The sequence below is a fragment of the Tyto alba genome, unplaced genomic scaffold, assembly GCF_018691265.1.
Source record: "Tyto alba isolate M040663 unplaced genomic scaffold, T.alba_DEE_v4.0 Super-Scaffold_30, whole genome shotgun sequence".
Lineage (NCBI taxonomy): Eukaryota > Metazoa > Chordata > Aves > Strigiformes > Tytonidae > Tyto > Tyto alba.
The window spans coordinates 2,718,116-2,730,262 of NW_024881305.1; the positions used below are offsets into that span (position 1 = coordinate 2,718,116).

Below are 12,147 nucleotides of genomic sequence, written 5' to 3' on the forward strand. Positions count from 1 at the left end.
ACTTACTACAAAGGGGTCAAAAGTTCCACTGAAAAACACTGGAGAGATCCATGTATCGAACAACATCACAATACAGGCACCTATTATACATGCAGCCTGGAAAACCAGCACAAGTGGGTCCTCTAAAGAAGGGCTAAATGTTGCCATGATTTACACCCATGCAATACTGTGTTGGACATTTCTAAGGGTCAGAGGCACCCTCTCGCACTGCAGAAGACCTCAGTCTCCTTCCCACCCCACCTTCCTGCCACAGTCCTTCTTTCCAGCCTTCCCACACTGAAGGATTTTCCTTCCAGCACCAGGTTTCTTTGCTAACCTGCAGATGACACAAGGCTGGAGCTCAAAGCAGTGCTGCTGGGGGAGTTTCCTGGCCCTTTCCAACATGGCTTGGGGATCCTAGTGAAGAGCTAGGTCCCCGGACGATCAAGATCTTTGGTGATTTGGAGCTAGAAGGCCACCTGGACTTCAGTGGGCAGCAGCAAATGGGAACAACGTGGCTCTCATTCCATTCTGGTGCACAGTGATTACTGGCAGTGGCTACAGCTCATACAGCCCTTAAAAGTTTGGGTTCTAGTAATACCAGAGACTTTCTCCAGGGCACCATGTCAAACATGAGATCTGGAGATATTCCTCCTCATTGCCAATCTGTATGGGTAGCCATGGAGCTCCAGGCAGGCACTTTTTGCTGTTTGCTGGGATTTAAAACCCCTTCCTGGGCAGCAAGGAACAGTGACCTATGGAGCTATTTAAGAAACATGTCCATAAAATAAAGGGAATGGATGCCAGAGGAAAGAAACTGCCTGGAACAGTCAAAAGCCCCCTTTCACCTTTCTTTTGCCAACCAAAAATTCCAGGTGAAGCTCCTGCTGCTCTCACCGATGTCCTGCCATTTTCCCACCATGACCGTGCTTTCCATGGGCCCATATTCACTCCATGTGCCTGCTGAGACCTTCTGCTCCTCGTGCCCACGGCGACACCCACAACGAAGTGTGTCAGTGCTCAGCAGGCATCGTGGGGGGCTGCCTGCCCTGGCACATGCAGACTTCTTCACTGACCCCCCAGACTGTTTCTGTAACCAAGCTGAGCTGATGGGAGATATGCCAGGCCACAGGAGGGGAGCTCCCTTTGGAGCGGGGAGGGTGCAAGACATTATGTCAGGCTGAAGTTTAAGGTAAAATCAGATGCATCAGCAACAGATGGCGTGTGCCATGAGTTGTGTCCAGCCTCAGCAGCAGCGCTCTGAAGGAACTGTGACAGGCATCTGGCCTCAGCAGCGGTGTTCGGGGGGAACCGTGACATGCCATGAGCTGCACCTGGCCTCAGCAGCGCTCTGAGGGAACCATGACACCCCGCGGGCTGTGTCGGGTGCTGCCCCGGAGCTCCTCTCAGGAGCTCCATTGTGTAGCAAGGGCCACAGGATCCCTGCGGGGAGCCCCGGCAACACTCAGAGCTCTCGGTCAAAACGCATCAAGGACCCCGACAAAAATAAATCCGCCCCCGGGGGAGGAGAAGGGGCTGCGGGTACGTGCAATTAGCTACGCCGGTCCTCAACGCCGAGCCCTGCCCAGGCGGGCCCACCGCCCCATGGGGAGCGAAAAAAGTCCCCAAGGAGAGAGGAACGAGGGCGGGAGAGAGCGAGAAAGAGCACAGCCAGCGCCAGCGCGCTATTGGCTGTCGTCGCCGTCCATCCCAGCTCCACGACCAATAGCAAACCAAGGCGCTACGGGTCTAACCGGGGGTGCGCTCGGCCCCGCCTGGGCCAATAGCACGGGAGAAGGTGGGCGGGGCCCCCACCGGCACCGCGAAGAGGGGGGGCCAAGATGGTGGCAAGGGGGGGGCCCGGCTGACACGGCGCTGCCCGTTCCCCCTCCCCAGGCGCTCTCCGCCGCCGCCCCCTCCTCGGCGAGGGGCCGCGGGCCGCTCCCGCTGCGCGGGGACCGAGCGGGGCGCGGGAGGGGCCCGCGGGCTGCGGCGCACCGGCCTTCCCCGGCTCCTTCCCGCCCGCCCGGTCACCTTCCCGCGACCCCGGCGCGGGGGTGTGTGAGGGAGGAGAGACCCCCTGAGGGAAGGGTGTCGCGGCCTCCCGCGCAGCGCTTTACCTGGCCGCCTTAGCGCGCCGCCGCTGCGGCGGTCTCCACCGTTGCTGCCGCCTCCTTTTTGGGGAGATTTTTTTTTTTGTTGTTTTCTTTTTCTTTTTTTTTTTTTCTTTTTTTTTTTTTTTTAAAAAAAAGCCTCTCCGCCTCCCCCTCCCCTCCCCCCTGGGGCGGACGGGCTCACCCAGCCGGCGGCGGGAGGGGAGGGCACAAGATGTCGGCTCCGTCCGCTCCGGCTACCGCCGCCTCCTCAGCGCCGCCTCCTCATGCCGCTGCCGCCGCTGCTCCCGCCGCTGCCGCTCCGGCCCCGGTGCCGCTTCGCCCCCCACCACCCTCACCTCCCCCCCGCCCCCCCCCCCCCCCCCCCCCCCCTCCCCGGGGCCCCGCTCGCTCCAGCGCCCCCGCCGCTCCCGGTGCTGTGTGGAGGCGAAAGGGGGGGGGGGGGGAGAAGCAGGGGACACACGCACAAGATGGAGGCGGCGGTGGCGGCGGCAGCGCAGCCCGGCCGAGCGGCGAGGGAAGGCGGCAGCCAGCGGGCAGGCGGGGGAGGGGGCTGCCGCGCTTCGCTCCCCCCCCGCGGGCAGGGACCGCCCGCCCCTCCCCGGTCCCTTCCCACCCCCGGGCCGCGCGGAACGGGAGGCCCCCGGGGGGCTGGGGGGGGGGTGGGGGGTGCCCCTCCGCGCTCGCCTCAGGGCTGAGGGGGGGACCGAAACCCCCCCACCTCAGTGCCCGGAGAGGAGGGGGGGTCCGCGGAGCTGCGGCCTCCCAGACCCCGCTTCGGGCGGCTGGGGGGGGGCGGCCGACGACACTGCCTTCCTCAGGGTTGGGGTTTGCTTGGGGTACGGCCCGCGGAGGGGGGACACACACACCCCCCCCCCCCTCCCTAGGTCGGTGGCCCCCAGGCCACTGGAAATGAGCAATTTGGGATTTTTGCCCCAGGTTCGCTGGGGTGCCTTGCGTCCGCACCCGCTTTTTTTTGCAGGAGGCAGAGCATCCCCCCAGAACGGATAGGTGGAGGAGCATCGGCCAGGCGCCAGATTCGGACCTGGCTGCACCCCCCCCGAGAGGCTGTAGCCCAAACAAGGAACATCAAACAAACAATGGGAATAATAAGAGCCTGTATTTATTTTCTAGTCTGATACTTCAGGTCCATATGGCCTCCTGACATGCAGAGGTGTGACGGGGTGGAAGGACAGCGAGAGAGGGACTGAGAGGAATGAGCAAGGAACAAGTTACATTTGCAACTGAGATAAGTGATGAGATAGAAACTGCAGAGGCTCCTACACTTATTTTTTATAGAGCATACCACATACTTGGGCATATGTATGCTCTACCTCCCACTCAGATCGTGCAGAGTATTGCATAATACTACCATCTGAATTTATAGAATTAACGGAATTGTTTTCAAATGAAAAAATGAATGCTATTTTCCCTCATTTACAGTCCAACTATAGATCTTTTGTCTCTCAACATATGTTAAAGATCTTTTGTCTCTCAACATATGTTAACCATGGAATCTGAGAGTCTATAAGTCTGTTTGGCAAAGTACTCCGGTTGGACCAGAGCTTGTTGAAGCCTTAAGAGCATGGGAAAACATGTCACTTAATGCTGAACAGTCTTGTATGTCAACCTCTTAAGTACTTTCTGTATATACTTTTTAAAGGATCTACTGCTAACATATCAGAACACAAATAATAATGTATTCTGTTCTTGTCTTGCATGAAAAATAACCTATCAAAGACTTAGAAGTAAAGTCACAATGCTGTCGCCGATTTACATAGGAACTCTCCTAACTTCGGAAGAACAGCTATGCAACAGCATGGTCCTAGCTGTGAAGGATTAAAAATTAGGTGTTTCTGCTTCCAAGTTGAGTGTTGAGAAGGCACTGAAACAGTGAATAAAACTATTTCAAAAACTTATGAGCAACTTCACTATCTCATTTTCCTTTTTTATGTGAGAAAAACCCACTGTTAAAATTCACTTGCATTTTTTTTCTAGCACTTTTGGTTTTGTTTTGTTTTTTTTTTTTAAATACAACAAATTTTTGCGAACTCTCATTTTAAGCTCAGTTTTGAAACTTCATACTCTTAGATTTGCACTGGAATTGGTTTATTATAATCACATTATGTTCCAGTCTTGCAAAGATTTGCATACATGCTTAATGTCAAGCGTGTGAATAGCCTTATTAAGTTCGGTGGGATGACTTGTGCACAAAGCAATGTACAGACATCTCTGAAGATTGCGGGCCATGTGTCACAACATGAAAACAAGTTATCCATCATTTAGTTTTATAATAGAGCTGTGGAACTAGTATGTTATTTGAAAAAACATTCTGAACTTATCTCAAACCCCAGAGGCACAACTTAATTCAATTTCTTCGCTCTCCCAGTTTTTAAAGGGTGCAGGTTCAAAACCAGCAATGTTGCTTCAAATGAAAGGAGCGGCTAAGACAGCTCAAACAGAGCTTCAATAGTATTATAATTCTCTTGGTCTTTATTCAAGTATATAAAACACTCAAAAAGGGGAGAAAACTATCATGTGGAATTTAGAACTGACCTTTTTTGTTTGTTGATTCATTCAGCCTCAAAAATGAGTTATGCTTGTATCTCTGCTTCAGCTGTTTGTGCTGTGGCCATTTTCTTCAGAATTACAAAATTAATGCAATCGCTAAACAGGACCAGTGCACATTAAAGGTTAAAAGCCTGGGATCTCAAAGCAATTAGCCTCAGCCACCGTTTGTTTCATCTGGACTTTGAAGTGCTCAGCTGCACTTTCTGAGACCCTAGTTTTGTGTGGAGTATAAATAACCCTGTTCAGTCTCACTAACTGCAGAGAGGTGACACCAGCACCCAGCACTATCTCCTCAGTGATGTTCTTTTTTTAATCTTAACATGCAAATCATAGTTTCAAAACCTTTATTCAGGTGAAGTGTTCTGAAGACAGATCTGAAATGATGGTGGAAAAATTTTTATTTTTCCAACCAAACTTGGCTAAAAGGAGTTAACTCACTCTCATTTAACAGAAAATCAATGAGGGTTGAAGATATATACTAACCTTTCAGTATTATTTAATAGAGCACAGTCCAACAGAAAAGGAGTTATCAATCAGCCAAAGTGCTGACTGAGTAAGTTGTGAAGCAGCACCAGCTGAACATTGCATTAAAAGCTGTATAAACCCATGTGCTCAGAAAATGGCCTTGTAGAGAGAAATTGGGCAAAACATCCCATAAACCACATTCACCTGGAAACTGTGACATTTTCACAGTGTAGTAATGCTGACAGCCTTGAACATAACTGCAATTAGCGCAGGAAGTGTTCATCCATTTGGGGGAAAAATGAATTAGTACTGGCTATTTTGGTCTTCATTCAATCTTTCTCTTTCATGTCTTGTTTCTCTTAGTTGGGAAAAGAAAAAGAGCCATAATCACGTCACCAGCCAACACTCTGCTGACCCATGATACGGGAAACTGCAGAGGATTGGGAAAGCTTTCCCTGATTGCTCAGGCAAGAGAAAGACATGGAAATACAAAAAGGTATTACCATCCTTTGTACAGTATCTCACTGGAGTTCTCAGATGCATTTATAATTGTCTATGTTTTTCTTCTCTTCTGTTATCACATACTTAAAACCTGAAATTTATTTCTCTAGTCTGCTACCTAGAATGTGAAAAGGTTAAATATGAAAACAGATTCTCTTTTTCCTATAGGATAAAATAAGCGTATGGTTTTGTAACAGGCTGTAGATACTTTCAAAGCTCTGCCCTGAACGGTTCCTGGGTGGTGTCCAAAACATGGCAAGTGTTAGGCCTCTTAAAAAAATCTTGATAATTTTGTTGTGTCTCTTAAGAAAAAAAAAAACAAAACCCAAAACAAAACATTGCTTCATATGCTTTTTCTTTCCCACTACATCTGGAAGTACCTAATAAATACATCCCATAAAGTTGCAACTCCACAGACCTAACTAGCTGTCAAGAAACTTACGCAGAAAGATTGTTTACGATGAAGGCTTCACTTTCCAAATAAAAAAAAATGCTTTGATAATAAACTCAGAAGTAAATGTAGGAATAACAAGTAAACAGTATTTCAAAATAAACATCTGTATGTTATGTGAGACAGGCACAACAATTCTATCCACATACATTTTTATCATACAGCCTTAATATAAACAGCAAACATATTTCTGGCTGGCCTAATTTATGGAATTTTGGATGTTCACTTAATGGCCAAGTGATTTTTATCACTCAGTGTTGTATTTTTAAGTATGTAAACTATGCAAAGGGAAAAAACGTGATGAAAGGAATGTACATCAATTATGTGTCACTGTGGCTCATCTAACAGGCACACCTGTGCCTCGGCGTAAGATAATTTCTTCTTTGACTAACAGTGTCTGTCAGGGTCACACACACCCTGTTTCTTGTGCTGATTTTGAAGTACTTTAAACCTTGGCCTGAGTCACTGTTTCTGTTGAGCAGGTATTTTTCAAACTCCTCTCATGAAATGTGAATATGACCTTTTTTTTTTTTTCTTTCAAGTAGCTCATTCCTCTTCACTGAAACGTGTCCTCAGATGCCATATAAGCACTGGGGCGGTTGGTCTTTACAAACAGACACTGTCTTTCCACTACAACCTGCTACAGTTCCTGCTATCTATTTTGAGTTGCTGGCTGGTACATGCCACAAAAAACAAATACACGCACACCTCCCAGATTCCTGGGCGTGCAGAGCACCAGCTCTCCACATCTGTCAGGATATTGGGAATTGCAGAAGGAACACCGTTTGGCTCTGGGACAGTGTGCTGTCACTGTACGGGGCTGGTGGGTGAGTGAAGGAAACCAGCGCAAGGAGCCCACACACCAGCTGTTGGAATTGCTCTTGTAATTTCAGAGCATTCAGTGTAAGCTCTCAAAAGAGAAAACCAACTGAGAAACCCAGTCACTGAAACACAAAATATTTTCTGGGAGTATATTCAGCAGAAAGACCGGTACTGAAGAGACTTCACATGCCTGACAGAGGTGGGACTCATATTTTCTCTGCCTAACAGCAAAATCTACGTACCCCATTGGATTGTGCTCACACTTGTTCTTCTCACACACATTCATACAAGTCCTCAGTGCCTCTTCTGTGCTTGTCCTCTGGTCACACAGACAATTCTCAAAGGGCATCTCAGATTATTCTTTAAAACTATGGAGGCTCCTTTTCAACTACTCAGTATAATACTTTATCATGAAGATGTTTCTTCCTCAGCCATCATTACAGATAGCCAGCAAACTCCAATCCTCTTCAGGTATGCTTATCCCATTTTGAGGAGGGGCAAGATGATTATGAAATCACATCCTAAATTCCCATTTAAAGGGGTTTAGGAGTTCTGTCTGAAAGGGTTCTTCACCTTAACACATGACTTTCTGAAAGCAAGCTCTATACTCCAAAAGTCTCCATAGATTTACTCAATTTTTCTCTACAAGATTAAGCTTTTAAGACTACTGTGCCTCAATATGTCCATAGCTATGTGTAGTCAGGAGGCCAGCCTGCCTCACCCACAGTCCTGAGACATCTCCTTGTGTGTTTGCACACACTCACCTGGACGATGACACTCTGCTGCTGACCACCAAACCTCATTTTACCAGGGCACAGGCAGCTCTAAATATCTGCAGGTCTCCAAGATGTTTGTGGCACCTGCAGAGAGCTCCTCTCTGACCCATGTTAAAGACTATGCTGTGGATATGACAGCCAAGTCAGATGCCAGGTTCAAAAGGACAATATTTCAAGTGCTGTTTGACTGTTGCAGCTGGAACTTCTCCCTTCCACCGTTCAAGGGAAATGCAGGTTGTCTCACACTTAGGAAGAAGAAAGGGTGGTCCCTTGCTCTCCTCAAGATGGGATTCTTCGAGACAGAGTCAGCAGGACATCCCTGCATGTCTTCCAACCCAGCTCTTTGGGATGCTTCGTGACAAAAGCATTGAATTTCAAGGGACTTAAGGGAACATCACAATGGTTCTGTGCAAAGCAAGGCAAAGGGCTTGTAAGGGGCCTAGGGAGAGAAACTGCAGCTCATCAACGCGGAGCATCTGTGCAGCTACAGCAGGATAACATCAACACCGTGGTCTCAGAAAGCTAGCATTGCTGGAGGGTTATCCTGAGTACTACACAGCACGGACTGCAACAGTGACAGACAAGAAACATGACATCATCTTGTCCAGCTTCTAGTGGAGATGAGAGCTTAGAAAATTCTGGTAATGTTGCAGTTTTCCCTTATTTGAGGTCTGTACAGCAAAACTGGGTACCACTTAAGGCAAAGATGAAAATTAGAGAGTACTGAAAGTGTACGTCCTGGCTAGACCAAACCAAAATGACTCAGCAGCTGCAGAAGGGGTGGAGAGTTGAGAAATACTGCATGTATTACTGAGTTCATATACCTTCTCAATAAATATTTTTCTGTAGCCCTGGGGACCATGTGCTCTGAGCTCTCGCACAAAGACACTTGTCTCTTGGCACGTGTCCCTTGGGATGGACTTTGGAATGACCAGTTGAACCTGACCAAGTGTAATACGGCAGAAGATGCCAACTAAGAAGATATTTATGCTGCAGTGCAAAGGTGTTCTCACAACAGTCATACCTGCCTAGCATCGACCTATCTAGTGACTGCATCAATAGCTGTGGATCTGCAGATACACCAGATTCAGCACAGGCTGAAAAACTTTCTGAAGAGCCTGAGTCAATATTCAGACTAACTTATGCTGAGCTCCTCGCTAATTACAGACTGTGCTGTTAGTAGGAAGCTCAGTAGCTTAAAGGTAGCTCAGATACACTTGCAGGAGCCACAGTCACACCTCTGGACTGCAGGGTGGATCTGTGCATCGCCACCAATGTATAGGAAAGGATTTGAGATGTGATTGCAGTGATTCAGAGATAGATGTAGTTTTTGCTGTCAACTGCAGACAGAATACATTGGCAAGAGATTTTAGGAGCTGAAACAGCACCAGAGTCACTGTGTACAGCACTTCTGCAACCAAGCAGCTCTAGTGATAGCACCTGCAATCACCGGGGAAAACTGTATGTCCAAAACAGCTCTATATTCACGTACATACTTTTTATATCATTTTACATCTGACAAGCTTGTGTTACTGCTGGTGAGCCTTACACTTGAGAGCTTCCCAGAACACCTCTGCAAAAGGGACTGACTGCGTAAGTCTGAGCTCCTGGGCAGAGCGTGCCAGGCCCCAGAAGGGATTGAACCTGAGCAAACATAGCTCTGTTACTGTTCAGGCTTTTCTCTGCACTAACATTAATATACAGGGACATGTAACCTATCCAGAAGTTTATCAGAGTCCATTCAAGAAAACTAACACTTTCCATCCATCAGCAAAGCTGTGGGTAAAGTGTGATTTTTCTAATCAAGCATCTAGAGATGGCTGTGCACTTATATCCTGCACAGCAGGAAATTGTGTTTTGTTTTGTTTTGTTTTTTGTAACTACTTCTATAAATTTTGGGTTAGCAATTAGCAGTTCCAGGACTGCGATTATTAACCAAAGCAGTGTTTAAGGGAATATGTGACAGGTTGGGGGGCGTCCTAATACATATTTAAAGATTTCTTTGTGGGAGTGAAGCATACTCATTCATATTTCGAGGAATAAATAAAGGCCTGTCAGAGGAAAAGATCTATTGAGTAGCACTGCAGAGGGGGATAAATAGCCCCTAAAGACCCCCTTATACTTAGGAAACTTTGGCAATTAACTGTTCAGTATATGAACAATGAGATCTTCCAAGCACAGAGGAAGAAGGGAAAAATTCTCCAAGAAACACTGTCCAATCTCCTGGTCTCACAAGTGACAAAGAACTAGGACACCTCAGGTACCAGTGATCAAGACCTAGCAGTTGGGTTGCTTTAGAATAAGCCACACCAGCACACAGGGGCTGTATTTCTAAAGAACTGATGAGAGGTATTGTCTACAAGATCATGAGGATTTATTACAAAGAGGGCTGTTGCTGAGAGCCAGGGATTTACATAACAAAAGCATCAGATTTCAGAACTACCTTGGAGCCCCCTTACTCCCCAAAATCATCTCTTCCACATTTGCTATCCTGGCATAGCCCACCCTGGGGGTAAGTTACACTTTGTTTCTGAAGCATGAGCATTCAGATGCTCATGAGACCCAAACTCACCAAGACAGGAACCTGCAAACACAGTTGTAATACCACCACAGTCACTTTCAGATCCCATTTGCTTATTTTGTTCTTGAAATTACTTTTCATCTCTCCTCTGTTCTAATGGTAGTAACATTTGCAGCAAACACCTATGTACTGGAGCAGTGGCTTGGGACATACTGATGCATACACATCAAAAAGCACCAGGCTTTAGATGATATCAGTATACATCCAGTACATCAAATTACTTTAAAGATCAAAACATGCTGTTAAATGTGAATGACTTTTTACATACTGTAGAAGCAAAAGATGGAACAAACTTTCCCTGGAGGGAGCATCCAGATGACTGGCTGGTTGGTCTGTGTTCATAAAACCTCCCTCTGTTTATGTATCACACTCCTCTTATCTTGATGCTATCTGAACACCTTTCCACAGCGATTAAATCCAGGCAAATTGTCTGGATTTTCTCACATCATCCTACATAGTTCTTGTCCACATCTAGGTGCAAAAAAAAGAGATTCCTGTGGTGTTTTTCATCTCATATAAAACTTTATACCTACTAAAGAAATTGTATTAGAGCAGGGGTGGATGCAGCTGGCTGGGGCTGTGTGCTCTCCCCAGCCGAGTGCCAGCAGCACTGCAGTGTCCCCCTGGCACACACGGGGACTCGGAGCAGCTCCGAGAAGGCAATTTCTTGTAGCTATCAAGGATTGCTCACTAAATAGGTGAATGAATTAAAATTTGCATAGACAAATAAGAAATGCAAAACCTCAACAAAAGTACAGTAAAGGAAATCTGTGAAGCTCTCACAAGGATGTTTTCTAGCCTGTAGTGGTTTTTGTGAGCTATTCTATTTCATAAGGTTATCTTAGATGCAGTTTTTATTGATGCTGACTGAAGGAGCTAGTCTGACACCAAGAAACTAAGATATCTGAACTTATTTTCTGTTCTCACTGAGTTGAATTATCACATTCCTCTTTCTTCTGCTAGATTGTTCATGCAACATACTTTTCTGCTTTTTTTCCCCAATATATGAACTTTTTTTCAGTTATGTTGAGAGCTGAGCCTTAGGGCTGACAATTGACTATTTTCCAAATGATCAGCTTAAATGTCTCTTCACATTGAGGAATGGGCAGCTGTTAAAGAGAACTGAAGCAGGGGATCTGTGGTTTAACTGAGCTCATGGGGCAGAAGGAATGAGAATATAAGGGGCCACAGTGCTGGGCTGTGTAAGGAAACACCAGCCCTGCTGAGAGATAAAGGCAGCCTGGAGCAGGCGGGGCAACTCCAGGGAGAGAGTGCTCAGTGAGAGATAAGCAGGGAGAAGAGAAAACTGTTGGTGAAACCAGGCTGAAGAGAAAGGAACGTCAGCAGGACGGTTAGATTATAACCCAGCTCCTTGGGATACCCAGTCTGTCAACCTGGGAAGTGGCCTTCAATTCCCAAGGATGTGTTTGAAGCTAGCAATAAGGAGGAGACAGTGCTGATCAAAACCCAGGGAATGAAAAAAGCAGAGCAAAAAAAAAAAAAAAGAAGAGGCTGCAGAGCAGGAATCAGGGACTTGTGTGAATAGCAAGAGTCTGGAGCTGCTCTGAACACAGACCGATCCCATGGTCGGCTGGATTCCCACGGTGTCCTGCAGCCGACACCGACCCAGCAACCTCCCTGTGCTGGAGGCTGTTTGACTGCTCAGGGAAAGGGGACGCACTCAGATAAAGTCTTGTTAGTGCTGAATTTCGCTATTTCTGATTATTTTGCTTGGAACTCACTTCCCAGAAAATTTTACCTTATATATAGTTAATGTACTAAAACCTGTGCTTGGTAAGACTAGTGAGAAGGGAGCAATGAAATCCCTGCTCTCTCAAGCGGATGAATATATAAAAAAACAAACCAAACCGAAAAAAAAACACCAGG

General features: G+C 46.9%; 1 protein-coding gene and 1 long non-coding RNA gene across 6 annotated transcripts in view; one reads left to right on the plus strand and one right to left on the minus strand.

Annotated features, from left to right (window-relative positions):
* The window catches only part of BRPF3 (bromodomain and PHD finger containing 3), a 28,455-nt gene extending 26,073 nt beyond the window's left edge, over positions 1–2,382 (minus strand). For 3 of the 5 annotated variants that reach the window (XM_042799993.1, XM_042799989.1, XM_042799994.1), the window contains exon 1: positions 2,100–2,382. The gene's annotated coding sequence lies outside the window, so the exon portion shown is untranslated. The remainder of the gene's footprint in view (positions 1–2,099) is intronic. The other 2 variants (XM_042799990.1, XM_042799991.1) reach the window with 2 other exon arrangements.
* Positions 2,383–2,541: 159 nt separating this feature from the next.
* LOC122154087 lies at positions 2,542–9,744 on the plus strand. The gene is made up of 2 exons (XR_006166001.1): positions 2,542–5,625; positions 6,627–9,744. It is a non-coding gene; the product is annotated as an uncharacterized LOC122154087 (long non-coding RNA).
* The last annotated feature ends 2,403 nt before the right edge of the window (positions 9,745–12,147 follow it).